Below are 13,818 nucleotides of genomic sequence, written 5' to 3' on the forward strand. Positions count from 1 at the left end.
TAACAGAGAGGTTTCAGTAAAAATCACAGCCAGTGAATGCTCTTGACTTGCATGAACATTTCATCAAGTCCCTCAAGATTGAGTGAAGAATGGATTTATGTCTCCGTCTCCTTGAGCATTTTCTGAACTCACAATGTGTTAGAGCGCCCTCTCGTCATCGCTCACAGTGACGGCTGTGTGACGGCCTTAATAGATGCTGCCTGCTATGTAGCAGCAGTCTTCACTTTGTGTTGGCCTGGGAGGCTTCAGCACTGACTAAAGAGAGAAACACAAAGGGCAGGGCTGTCTGGCTGGCCTCACCTTAGACCTGAGCAGATCAGCAGGTCAAACTCAAAAGAAACTGAAACAGGAACAGAAAATAACTGCTTTGATTCATGTCAGCACTGCCATACACTGCCATACACTGCCATACACTACCATACACTGCCATACACTGCCATACACTGCCATACACTGCCATACACTGCCATACATTACCATACACTGCCATACACTGCCATACACTGCCATACACTACCATACACTGCCATACACTACCATACACTGCCATACACTGCCATACACTACCATACACTGCCATACACTGCCATACACTGCCATACACTGCCATATTTGGCACGGCTTAGATATAGGGCTGTAAAGGTATTTGGAATTGGCATGTAAAAAATGTTGTGCTGTATACCCTGAAGATAAAGCGAATGAAACCTGGTTGGCACAACCCCAATGAGTTTGGAATCTTAGAAATATTCTTCCCTCCAACTTCAGCGTCCGTTTAGAACCCACTTGCTGTATCCTCAACTGGCGGAGAGCTGCAAAGATGCTTCTCACTGTGTGTTGTATGACTGTGTCTATTATGTAACGGGAAAGGACAGCCAAGAGTCTTGGCCTTCTAATGAATACTATATGCAATGGAATCAGAGCCATTTAACAAATGTGTTTCCTAAGAGGGGTTGAAAAGTCAGGCGATCATGTGGTGGCCTCTGTCAGGTTAATGCTTCTGATTCCCAGAAACAATGATGAAATCGCTTCTGTGCTCACACCATATGTGCATGCAAGTCTCCCACTCCAGTAGGTTATGAATCAGAGTCCTTTGTAGCTCAGTTGGTAGAGCATGGAGCCTGTAATGCCAGGTTAGTGGGTTTGATTCCCAGGACCACCCGTATGTAAAATGTATGCACGCATTGTTATAAGTCGCTTTGGATAGAAGTGTCTGCTAAATGGCTTTTATTATTATGTATTGAGCCATGGTAGGGGACAAGGAAGGGCAAAGCATGGCTAGTGGTTCCTCATTGGACAAGTGGCGTCACGTGGTCCTGCAGCAGTTTTGGCATTTGTTATGAAAAATCAATGCATACTTTCATGTTAAAAGTCTTATCAATTGAAGTGCTTCTGCTTCCCTGGGATAGGCTGTTGCTAGGGGCTTTTATGATTTACTGTCTGTGTTTGGCCATTTGAATCAATAGGAATTCATAATTTTAAAAAAATGGTTTGTGTACATGCCTGCAAGTGTACTGTGTGTGTGCGTGTACGTGTGTGCGTGTGCGTGTACATGCCTGCCAGTGTGCGTGTGTGCGTGCATTTGTCACCTTAGCTACAAAAGTTCAGGTGACTGACTTTCCTAAGTTCGCTCTACCCTCAGTGCCAGTTCTGACAGTTGATCATACTGTAGTGAAATAACTGTGAATTCATCACACGATCTGAATTTGAGAGAAGCTTTAAAAAAAAAATCTGTGCTGAAAAAATATTCTTAATATACAAATTGGTCTTATAGAAGGCCAGTGTAAGCAACTCAGTTTTAAAATTGCCATGTTGTATTGAATTGTATAAATTACATATATTTTTGAATGAAAAGTTATATTTTTGTATGATCAGTAATGTGTTTGCCAACACCAATCATGTCAGTATCTTGTTTTGTCAAAAGGCTGTACGTTGCTTCTGATAGTATTTGGAAATGAAGTGGGTTGTCTTTAGTGTTGGTCTTATATTTATGAGTGAGTCTTACTCACGTGGACATGATATTGTCTGTCTGAGGATCAGTAGGCTACAAAGAACAATTCAACAAGAACTAATGCAGAGTGAAACTAACTTTCCCAGTGTCTATGTCTTACTTCTGGTACCCTGAGGTCGGTTTCGACTCCTCAGATATGAGGGGGGAAAATTCTCGCTGCTCTTTTGCAGGGTGGTACTGGAGGAGCAAGACACTTATCCACTTTTAATAGGGTTGTGATTTGCCTCCTGCATCCCTGGGACTTGAAGCTTGAAGCATGTGTTTCTTAGGATGCACTCAGGTGAAGGAATCTCACATGCTCTCTCTTGCAGGAGCTTAGAAAGCTCTCAATATTTCAGTCCCTGGCTGCTGTGATGCTAACCAAAAGAGAAGGCTGCAGAGCCAGACTGAGCCAGACTCAGAATACAAAACGAACAAGGCCTGCTGAAATCCACGCTCCATCCATCTTTGTCGCCATTCATTATCACTGTCCCGCAAGCCATCAGGTTTGTTGTAGAAAGCCAGTGTGGCAGGATCAGGATATGTTTGTTTGCCAAGTTGGATTTAGGGCAATGTACTGTAATGCTGTTTGCTGTGTCCCCTTCTGTGTTGTTTTTCATGAGCTACATTGCTAGTCTAGAGTTCTCCCAACAGTGTCTTTCCCCTCCAAATCAAAGGCATGCAGTAGACATAGTCAAAAGAGCCTCTCTCCTCAGTGCAGCTCACTTAGTGGATTCTCCATTGCTGCCTGCCTGATCACCATATGGCCAGATTGTCATCTGCATAATTTCCACTCTCTCAGTATGTCCTTACGTGACCACTTTTAAAATTGTCGTGGCTCAGAATGTCTCACCCTCACTCTGTTTTTGCTAGACTGCCTTGACATACCCCGAGCCAGGAAATGGTCACATGATTGTCTTGTCTAGTCACATGGGACCAAGTAATGCCTACACAGATGAGCTGCTATCCATCTGCATCATTGACATCACAACCTAGTTTTGTTTATCACATTTGGAAGGCATTCTTCATGTGTGTGCAATGTGCTAGTTACGTGTTTATTCCTCCAATGAAATCGATTTCCAGGCTCTTTAACACCAAATCATTTTAGTTTGTGGTTAGAAGTTTAACAGGTAGGCTTATTAGTTTTTTTTTTGTGATCTTGAGTTATGATAACACAGTTGTACTAAGCTATAACTTATAACTTATATTCTTAGAGAATCTATGGGTATTTTTGTCACAGCCTGAATTTTAAATTGATTCAATTTAGATTTTTTTTGTCACTGACCTAAACACAATTTCCAATGCCTCACAAGGTTGGGCACCTATCAGTAGATGGGTAAAAATAAAAAAGCAGACATTGAATATCCCTTTGCGCGTGGTGAAGATATTCATGTTATTTATTTCACTTTGAATGGTGTATCAATACACCCAGTCACTACACAAATACAGGCGTCCTTCCTAACTCAGTTGCCGAGGGGGAAAGATACCGCTCAGGGATTTAACCATAAGGCCAATGGTGACTTTAAAACAGTTACAGAGTTTAATGGCTGAAAACTGAGAATGGATCAACAACATTGTAGTTACTCCACAATACTAACCTAATTCACAGAGGGAAAAGAAGGAAGCCGGTACAGAATAAAAATGTTCCAAAACATGCATCCTGTTTGAAACAAGGCACTAAAGTAATACTGAAAAAATGTAAATCCAATCAAATCAAATCAAACTGTATTTGTCACATACACATGGTTAGCAGATGTTAATGCGAGTGTAGCAAAATGCTTGTGCTTCTAGTTCTGACAATGCAGTAATAACCAATGCGTAATCTAACCTAACAATTTCACAACAACGACCTTATACACACACAAGTGTGAAGGGATGAAGAATATGTACATAAAGATATATGAATGAGTGATGGTACAGAACGGCATAGGCAAGATGCAGTAGATGGTATCGAGTAAATTAACATTTTTGTCCTGAACACAAAGCGTTATGTTTGGGGTAAATCCAATACAACACATTACTGAGTACCATTCTCCATATTTTATTTCCAAGCATAGTGGTAGCTGCATTATGTTATGGGTATGCTTGTAATCAATCGTTAAGGACCGGGGAGTTTTTCAGGATAAAAACAAAATGGAATGGAGCTAAGCACAGTTAAAATCCTAGAAGAAAACCTGATTCAGTCTGCTTTCCACCAGACACTGGGAGATTAATTCACCTTTCAGTAGGACAATAACCTGAAAACACAAAGCCAAATCTACAGTGGTTGCTTACCAAGAAGACAGTGAATGTTCCTGAGTGGCTTAGTTACAGTTTTGATTTACAGTAAATCTACTTGAAAGTATATAGCAAGACCTGAAAATAGTTGCGTAGCGATTATCAACAACCAATTTTTTAAAGAATAATGGGCAAATTTTGCTTAATCCAGGTGTGGAAAGCTCTTAGAGACTTACCCAGAAACACTCACGGCTTTACATTTCTAAAAACATGTTTTCACTTTGTCATTTTGTGGGATTGTGTGTAGATGGATGAGAAAAAACAAACATTTAATCCACTTTGAATTCAGGCTGTAACACAACAGAATGTGTAATAAGTCAAGGGGTATGAATACTTTCTGAAGGCACCGTATCAAATCAAATCAAATTGTATTGGTCGCATACACATGTTTAGCAGATGTTAATGCGGGTGTAGTGAAATGCTTCTGTTTCTAGCCCCAACAGAGCAGTAATATCTAACAAGTAATGACTAACAATTTCACAACAATGCCCACAATACACACAAATGCCCACAATACACACAAATCTAAAGTAAAGGAATGGAATTAAGCATATATGAATATTTGGACGAGCAATGTCGGAACAGCATAGACTAAAATACAGTAGAATAGAATAGAGTATATTATTAAAGTGACTGGTGTTCCATTATTAAAGTGGCCAGTGATTTCAAGTCTATGAAATCACTGGCCACTTTAATCAATCATGAATTGTTTGGGAAATATTGTAGGCAGTAGCATATATTGCAGACTGTGGCTTTAACGTGTGTGATAACTGAAGTGCCAGAGTATGTCCATCATGTTCTCCCAGGACCCAGGAGTGTGATTACTGCAATATGGGTCACACACACAGGGCCTGGGCTCCAACAAGAGATCAAACAGAATATGGCACTTAGTTTATTCTGCAGCTGAATCACCACATCACTTCATTGGCTTTTTTTTCAACTTTCGAAAAATGTTTAATACTCTCCTTAATCATAAGCTGTGCAAAACTCAGGCTCTGATTTGACTTTAGGTTGGCATTTCTATGAGTTAGTGTGCTGTAGGGTTTACTGCCATAACTTAATACCTTGCTTCTATCATGAGAATAATTGGTTTGCGTTTTCTTCCCAGTCTGAAATGGAACATAAAAATATCTTTCTTCAGATCGTCATTTATGGTAATGTCTTACCTGGGAGACAGTGGCACGAGCTTACATTTTTTTTGTGTGTGCATGCAATTACAGTAGCCTAGGTTGTTTGCTTTGATTCTGCTGATTAGTAATATTGAATGACCACTAGTAACAGTACTATTGAATTACTGTGAATAGAATTCCATTGAATCAGATGGAACAACAGCCTTTTGGTATTTTATTAGGATCCCCATTAGCTGTTGCAAAAGCAGCAGCTACTCTTCCTGGGGTCCACACAAAACATGAAACATAATACAGAACGACATAATACAGAACATAAATAGACAAGAACAGCTCAAGGACAGAACTACATTTTAAAAAAGGTAGCCTACATATTAATGCATACACACAAACTATCTAGGTCAAATAGGGGAGAGGCGTTGTGCCGCGAGGTGTTGCTTTATCTGTTTTTTGAAACCAGATTTACTGTTTATTTGATCAATATGAGATGGAAGGAAGTTCCATGCAATAAGGGCTCTATATAATACTGTACGCTTTCTTGCATTTGTTCTGGATTTGGGGACTGTGAAAAGACCCCTGGTGGCATGTCTGGTGGGATAAGTGTGTGTGTGTGTCAGAGCTGTGTGTAAGTAGACTATGCAAACCATTTGGGATTTTCAACACCTTAAAGTGTCTTAATAAAAGAAGAAGTGATGCAGTCAGTCAGTCTCTCCTCAACACTTAGCCAAGAGAGACTGGCCTGCATAGTATTTATATCAGCCCTCTGATTACAATTAAGAGCAAAACGTGCCGCTCAGCTTAACTAGGTCTTTCCTTGCAGCACTGGACCACACGACTGGACAATAATCAAGATTAGACAAAACTAGAGCCTGCAGGACTTGCTTTTTGAGTGTGGTGTCAAAAAAGCAGAGCATCTCTTTATTGCGGCTAGACCTCTCGACCACCTCCCCATCTTTAAAAGGCAATGTTGTTGCTATGCTGTGACTGAAGATGCATGCTGAGCTGCAGTGTGACCGTGCTTAGCAGGTGTCTGTGCAGTGCCACAGGGTAAATAGGAGCCATATTCTGTTGAGTTTGACAAACAAAACAGTGAAATATCAGCTGAACTTCCATATAGCTTTTAGAGCTCAAATCTGCAAGCCCTGCTGTCACTCTGTCCGTACTTGATGATTCCCTTTTCTTATCTGCCTTGTCTACCAGGTAGATGACATACTGTGGTAAGAAAAAGTATGTGAACCCTTTGGAAATACCTGGATTTCTGCATAAATTGGTCCTCAAATTTGATCTGATCTTCATCTAGGTCACAACAATAGACAGACAGTCTGCTTAAACTAATAGCAGCAAAGCAGCCCCAAACCATGATGCTCCCTCCACCATACATTACCGTTGGGATGAGGTTTTGATGTTGGTGTGCTGTGCCTTTTTTTCTCCACACATAGTGTTGTGTGTTCCTTCCAAACAATTCAACTGTAGTTTCATCTGTCCACAGAGTATTTTGCCAGTCGCTCTGTGGAACATCCAGGTGCACTTTTGCAAACTTCAGATGTGCAGTAATGTTTTCTTGGACAGCAACGGCTTCTTCCGTGGAGTCCTCCCATGAACACCAGTCTTGTTTAGTGTTTTATGTATCGTAGACTCGTCAACAGAGATGTTAGCATGTTCCAGAGATTTCCAAGTCTTTAGCTGACACTAGGATTATTCTTAGCCTCATTGAGCATTCTGCGCCGTGCTCTTGCAGTCATCTTTGCAGGACAGTCACTCCTAGGGAGAGTAGCAACAGTGCTGAATTTTCTCCATTTATAGACAATTTGTCTTGCTGTGGATTAATGAACATCAAGGCTTTTAGAGATAGTTTTGTAACCCTTTCCTGCTTTATGTAAGTCACAATTCTTAATCTTAGGTGTCCTGAGATCTCTTTTGTTAGAGGCATGGTTCACATCAGGCAATGCTTCTTGTGAATAGCAAACTCTAATTGTGTGGGTGTTTTTATAGGGCAAGGCAGCTCTAACCAACATCTCCAATCTCGTCTCAGTGATTGGACTCCAGGTTAGCTGACTCCTGACTCCAATGAGCTTTTGGAGAAGTCGTTAGTCTAGGGGTTCACATACTTTTTCCAGCCTACACTATGAATGTTTAAATTTTGTATTCAATATAGACAAGAAAATACAATAATTTGTGTGTTATTAGTTTAAGCACACTGTGTTTGTCTATTGTTGTGACTTAGATGAAGATCACATTTTATGACCAATTTCTGCAGACATTCACATACACTACCGGTCAAATTTCTACATTGTAGAATAATAGTGAAGACATCAAATCTATGAAATTACACATACAGAGTCATATAGTAACTAAAAAAGTGTTAAACATTTACATATTTACATTTAAGTCATTTAGCAGACGCTCTTATCCAGAGCGACTTACAAATTGGTGCATTCACCTTATGACATCCAGTGGAACAGCCACTTTACAATAGTGCATCTAAATCTTTAGGGGGGTGAGAAGGATTACTTTATCCTATCCTAGGTATTCCTTAAAGAGGTGGGGTTTCAGGTGTCTCCGGAAGGTGGTGATTGACTCCGCTGTCCTGGCGTCGTGAGGGAGTTTGTTCCACCATTGGGGGCCAAACAAATCAAAATGTATTTGATATTTGAGATAGCTTAAAATAGCCAGTATATTTGAGATACTTAAAATAGCCACCCTTTGCCTTGATGACAGCTTTGCACACTTTTTAGTTTTAGATGTGTGCAATTTTGCTAAGTACAATACAATGTGATACCTATTTTAGTTTTTTTCATATTCACGTTTCCTGTGTTCTGCTTGTGGAATAAATTGCTCTAATCATCCTTTTCAAGGTTAATTGTTGCATTTGGGTCCTGTAGTCTTCCTGAAAAGTACTGTAGAAGTGTGACTTACTCTCCAGATCCAATATTCAACCCAGAGTGACAGATGGACACTATGAATAGTTTCAGGAAGTGTGTATCTGTACATCCTGTTGGAAAGGTGTCACTCCATGGAAAGCACACCACACTGTCGCAATGGGTTTAATTTCAGTTGGACACTTCCCAAAGGCCCCCTCCTCACCACCTGCGCCTTGGATGGTGGTGCACTGTGTTTCTCCACGCGTCCCTCTTTCCTGCCACAATGGCTCACTGTTTTGAATGGGCAGAGGTTCTTCATGAGTCCCAGGACGGCTGGAGCTGCCATGTGTTGTCATAGGAGCCCAATGGAGGAACTTTGCTGTCTACTGCCATGGCTCAGCCTCTCAGTGATCTCTCAGTGCTGCTGAGGGAGGGCCCTTATGTTGCCCCCTGTTAGAGCAGGTGGCTTTCTGTAGGGGGATAGGATAGATACAGGAGAGGTATTCAGTGTGTCCTGTCTTGAAGACACCAAATACTGTCACACTCTCACTGCTGAGCCTATAGGGTCTTTTAGGATAAATATCTCCTGATCATGTTTGCTATTAAGAACGTACAAACTCGTTGTCATATATATATATATATATATATATATATATATATATATATATATATATATATATATATATATATAGCTAACATATATATATTCATGTAGGGCTTTAAGTGATTGGTTCATCTGAGTTTTTTGTAGGATTAAGCGATGCTAGTTCCTGCTAGACTTATTGTTTGAGATGAACAGTCCAGTAGGTAGTGTTAATGGAAGACAGTGGGCTTGCATCCTGGGGATGTAAGCACAGGCCTGGTTGTACTGTACAAAGCCAGCCTGGTTCGGAAATCCTTCCTTTTAATTAAACAATCCTCCGATGAATAGATTTAGAGTGTGGGAGAAGCATGTGCTCGGTACGGAAGTACAAATGCGCTCTGGAGGTCTGCCAGTATTTAATCGTCTCCCTTATAGAAGGCAATAAACCCTGCTAGCTGCCCATTCCTCATCGTTCACTTGTACTGAGGAAAGATGTCTTTGAAAACACCACCACCGTATCAGCACTGATTCAACGCACTAGCTTTCCCTCGTAGGTTGAGATTATATGTTTCTAAATCACAGCAGCTGCTTATGTGTGCCCCAGATATGTACTTGAGAGCATCTAAATTAATTCCCTATGCTCATCCTGAACAAAACATAAGTGACCTACTTATTAAGATTATTTTCCCTCTGTCACGGTTTCATAATACTGCTCCTGGATGACTAAGAAGTGTTTGTATCCTCAAATGTTCTGCTCCATAGTTTGACGTCGACCTCTCCCCGTACCACTCATGTTGTTGACAGGGGGCACTGCCAGGCTGCGTTCTGGAGAACAATATTTCATGCTTTCAAGATGTGGTTATAGAGAGAGACGATGTTTATGAGAAACATAGGGGGACAGTCAGGATGTCATCATCAGGCCTCTGGGATTAATGAGTCAAATGGAGAATTAACGTGTTCCTGCCTTCCCAGCTAACAATTCTAGGGAGAGAGAGAATGTTTTTGTAATGTTAGCCGTAATGGTGCCTAGATGTTTCAGTGTCCAGTTCTCAGTTAGTTAGGTGAACATTCTATGTATGTAAGCAAAACTCTCATGAGAACCTATTTTGCATGTTTTGGAACTAGAGTTAGGAGAACGTTCCCTAAATGTCAAACAGAACTTACCCAGAACATGGTTGCCTTTTTCTCAGAATATCCTATATTAATATTCTAGACACATTTCATTGGATGCTGCAAGTACATTCCTGTGTCCAGTTTTCTGAGGGTTAGGATAATATTCTATCAGCGTCCCACCAAGCATACACAGTACATGGTTACCATGTTCTCAGAATATAAGATATTAATGTTGTAGACACGTTTCATGGGAACATTGCAGGAACATTTCTGTGTAGTGGTCTAAATGTTGGGGCATTTTACCCAGTCTTAATGTTACTCCTGAATCACTATAATCAATAAAACAATTTTTCTTGAGTGTACTTTTAGGAGAACTGAGATTTACTTCAAAGTGCATTTCAAGAAGACGATGGAGAGATGCTCAGCTATTCAGAATATATAAATACTCATCAGTTATGAGAGGTAGTGGATATTATTTGCGCTGAAAGTAGAATTCTACAGATTCTCATCTTTCAATGAGGAACTGATTTTAATTAGACCAGATGAGGGTGTTGTAAATGTTGCCAAGTAATGACACTAACGTATGTTGCTAAGAATGTGAGAGTAGTGTGACTCCACTAGCAGGTGTCGAACCCAGGCCACCAGCATCAATGACAAACACCTTAACCACTGTCCCAATAAGGGATCTCTCTAGGTCATGTGCTTGTTCGGCCTGTCCAGAAGCAAAACCTAGCTAACATATGGAATTGTTTTAAGAGGGTCATACAATGGACCATTTAGTTATTTGATTTTGAATGTTAAGACCCTTGTACATAAAACAAAAATATATACAGTATATACATTACCAGTCAAAAGATTGGACACACCTACTCATTCAAGAATTTTTCTTTATTTTGACTATTTTAATAGTAAAGACATCAAAACTATGAAATAACACATTTGGAATCATGTAGTAACCAAAAAAGTGTTCAACAAATCAAAATATATTTGATATGTTTAATTCTTTAAAGGAGCCACCTTTTGCCTTGATGACAGCTTTGCACACTCTTGGCATTTTCTCAACCAGCTTCACCTAGAATGTTTTCCAACAGTCTTGAAGGATTTCCCACATATGCTGAGCACTTGTTGGCTGCTTTTCCTTCACTCTGCGGTCCAACTCATCCCACTAAGCAAATTCTAAACAAATCATCCCCACACCATCACACCTCTTCCTCCATGCTTTACGGTGGGAACCACACATGAGGAAGTCATCCGTTCACCTACTCTGCGTCTCACAAAGACATGGCAGTTGGAACCAAAAATCTCACATTTGGACAGATTTCCACCAGTCTAATGTCCATTGCTCGTGTTTCTTGGCCCAAGCAAGTCTCTTCTTCTTATTGGTGTCCTTTAGTAGTGACTGTCTTCTGTATACCACCACTGCCTTTTCACAACACAACTGACTGACTCAAATGCATTATGAAGGAAATCAATTCCACAAATGAACTTTTAACAAGGCACAACTGTTAATTGAAATGCATTCCAGTTGACTACCTTATGAAGTTGGTTGAGAGAATGCAAAGAGTGTGCAAAGCTGTCATCAAGGTAAGGGTGACTACTTTGAAGAATATAAAATATATTTTGATTTGTTTAACATTTTTTTGTCACCACATGATTCCATATGGGCCTATTTGTATGTTAAATATTCTTTCATAGTTTTGATGTCTTCACTATTATTCTACAATGTAGAAAACAGTAAAAAAAATATAGAGAAACCCTGGAATGAGTAGGTGTGTCCAAACCTTTGACTGGTACTGCATATAAAAAAATATTTGATGAAACATTGATTTTGTCCTTTACCATTATAGCCCATAGAAATGCATTGAGTAACACATTTGTACATGGCAAAACAGACAGTCCAATAATGTATCATAAATAAGGTTTTGAAATGTCTGTCCTATATCTGAGATACAATAGATACAATTTAGACACAAGTTTGGTCACTTTATTCATGGCACTTTTTACCCCCTATGGACGTTGTGCCTTCACTCCTGTGAAGCTTGCGTGCTTCATAGAGCAAAACAACCGACACCTTTATGTTTGTGAGAGACTCCCCTTTTGATATTGGTGTCCTATAGCTCAAACGGTTCGGTCTGGATAGTCGGTTTTGTGAGCAGACTCCCCTCGAAATGAGAACGTCCGTGGCAGAGAGTTCAGACGATTGCAGTAAAGCTTGTGGATATCGTAGAGCGAGATGATTGTTATACAGACGATTTTGTGACCATTCTCTTGTCCGGATCCTCTCACGTGTAGGAAAACACCTCTTTTACAAGCCCCATGTTATGGAATAGGCACAAACGCTGTATTGGCGGACAGAGGTGATTGAGCTGCAGCCACTGCAAGAAATGCTAATTCTCTTGCGCAAACATACAGGGGGCTGGCTATTCGATATTCAAAATTGCATCACCGTGTGATGCACGGGTGCGTCAATCGACTCTAGGTGGCTAACCCTCAGAAAACTGGACACGTATGTTCCAGCAACCTTCCCATGAAACACGCCTGGAACATTAGTATCTTATATTCTGAGAACATGGCAACCATGTACTGTGTATGTTTGGTGGGACGTTGATGGAATAGTCTCCTAACCCATAATAAACTAGACGCAGGTATGCTTTTGCAACGTTTCCATGAAACGTGACAGGAACATTAATGTTAAATATTCTAAGAACATGGTAACAACGTTCTGGTTAACTTCTGTTTGACATTAAGGGAATGGTCTATTGGAAATCGTCCTTGTATGTCATTGAAGCCAGGGGCGGACTGGGACAAGAATTTGGCCATTTTATCTACACCAGCCCACGTCACTGCATGCAGGGCCGTGCACAGACCTTTCAGGGGGCAGGTGTTCAAAATAGTTGATGGTTGATGTAAATCTGCTCGTTAAATATTTGTTTTACTGATTGCTATTTAGCTTCAGTGCTCTTAAATAATAATTTTATGATATATCCTAATATTCATAACCTTCTAACTCATGATTTATGGCTGGCTGGCTGGCTAGTGGCTTGTGTGGAATTTGAGTGTATGGTGGTTAAACTACCTGTGAGCCTCTTTTTTAATACCTCACAGAATCTTTTTTCAATACCTCACAGAATATTTTTTCAATACCTCACAGAATTTTTTTTCAATACCTCACAGAATCTTTTTTAATACCTCACAGAATCTTTTTTAATACCTCACAGAATCTTTTTTAATACCTCACAGAATCTTTTTTAATACCTCACAGAATCTTTTTTAATACCTCACAGAATCTTTTTTCCATACCTCACAGAATCCTTTTTCAATACCTCACAAATGATTACGACAGGCTACTTTGACACTAACAAACTGAGAATTTGCGATCAATCAAAAGGACCTCATCTTGAATCCATCAATAGATTAGCCTACGCCTAGGTGTCTGGAGACACACATTGTACAATATGAGGAGTCCTAAAAAAGCTTTCCAGTTTCACTAAAATACCTAACGTTGCGCAGCTCAATGACTGATGCACTCGTGCTAAAAGCCTATCTCTCTCTCGTTTTGCTTTGTAAAACAATGTTTGCTCAATGGGCCTATTTGTATGTTAAATAGAATATTTTGGTAGCCTACAGCAGACAGATTATAGTCTTCCCTTTTCAGTAGGAGCCATTTGCTTTCCAACCTCTTTTCCCTGGATTGTATTAGAAATTTAGTGAAAGGCCTGCTTTGTCTGCATGCTGTTCACTGATAGATTTGTTGCGTGTTCCCGACTGCAGGCCTAGACTTATGCCTTCTTATTGGGCTACACACAATCCACAGGTAGGCCATTTTTTAAACGAAGCTATGGCTCCTCTGTGGCTATGTTATAAGTCTAC

General features: G+C 40.2%; 1 protein-coding gene across 5 annotated transcripts in view; it reads left to right on the forward strand.

The window, feature by feature from the left end:
* Positions 1-13,818, forward strand: part of LOC118401010 (UPF0606 protein KIAA1549L-like) — a 43,123-nt gene that overhangs the window by 3,025 nt on the left and 26,280 nt on the right. The window lies entirely within an intron of this gene.

This window comes from Oncorhynchus keta, chromosome 22, assembly GCF_023373465.1.
Source record: "Oncorhynchus keta strain PuntledgeMale-10-30-2019 chromosome 22, Oket_V2, whole genome shotgun sequence".
In the NCBI taxonomy this organism is placed as follows: domain Eukaryota; kingdom Metazoa; phylum Chordata; class Actinopteri; order Salmoniformes; family Salmonidae; genus Oncorhynchus; species Oncorhynchus keta.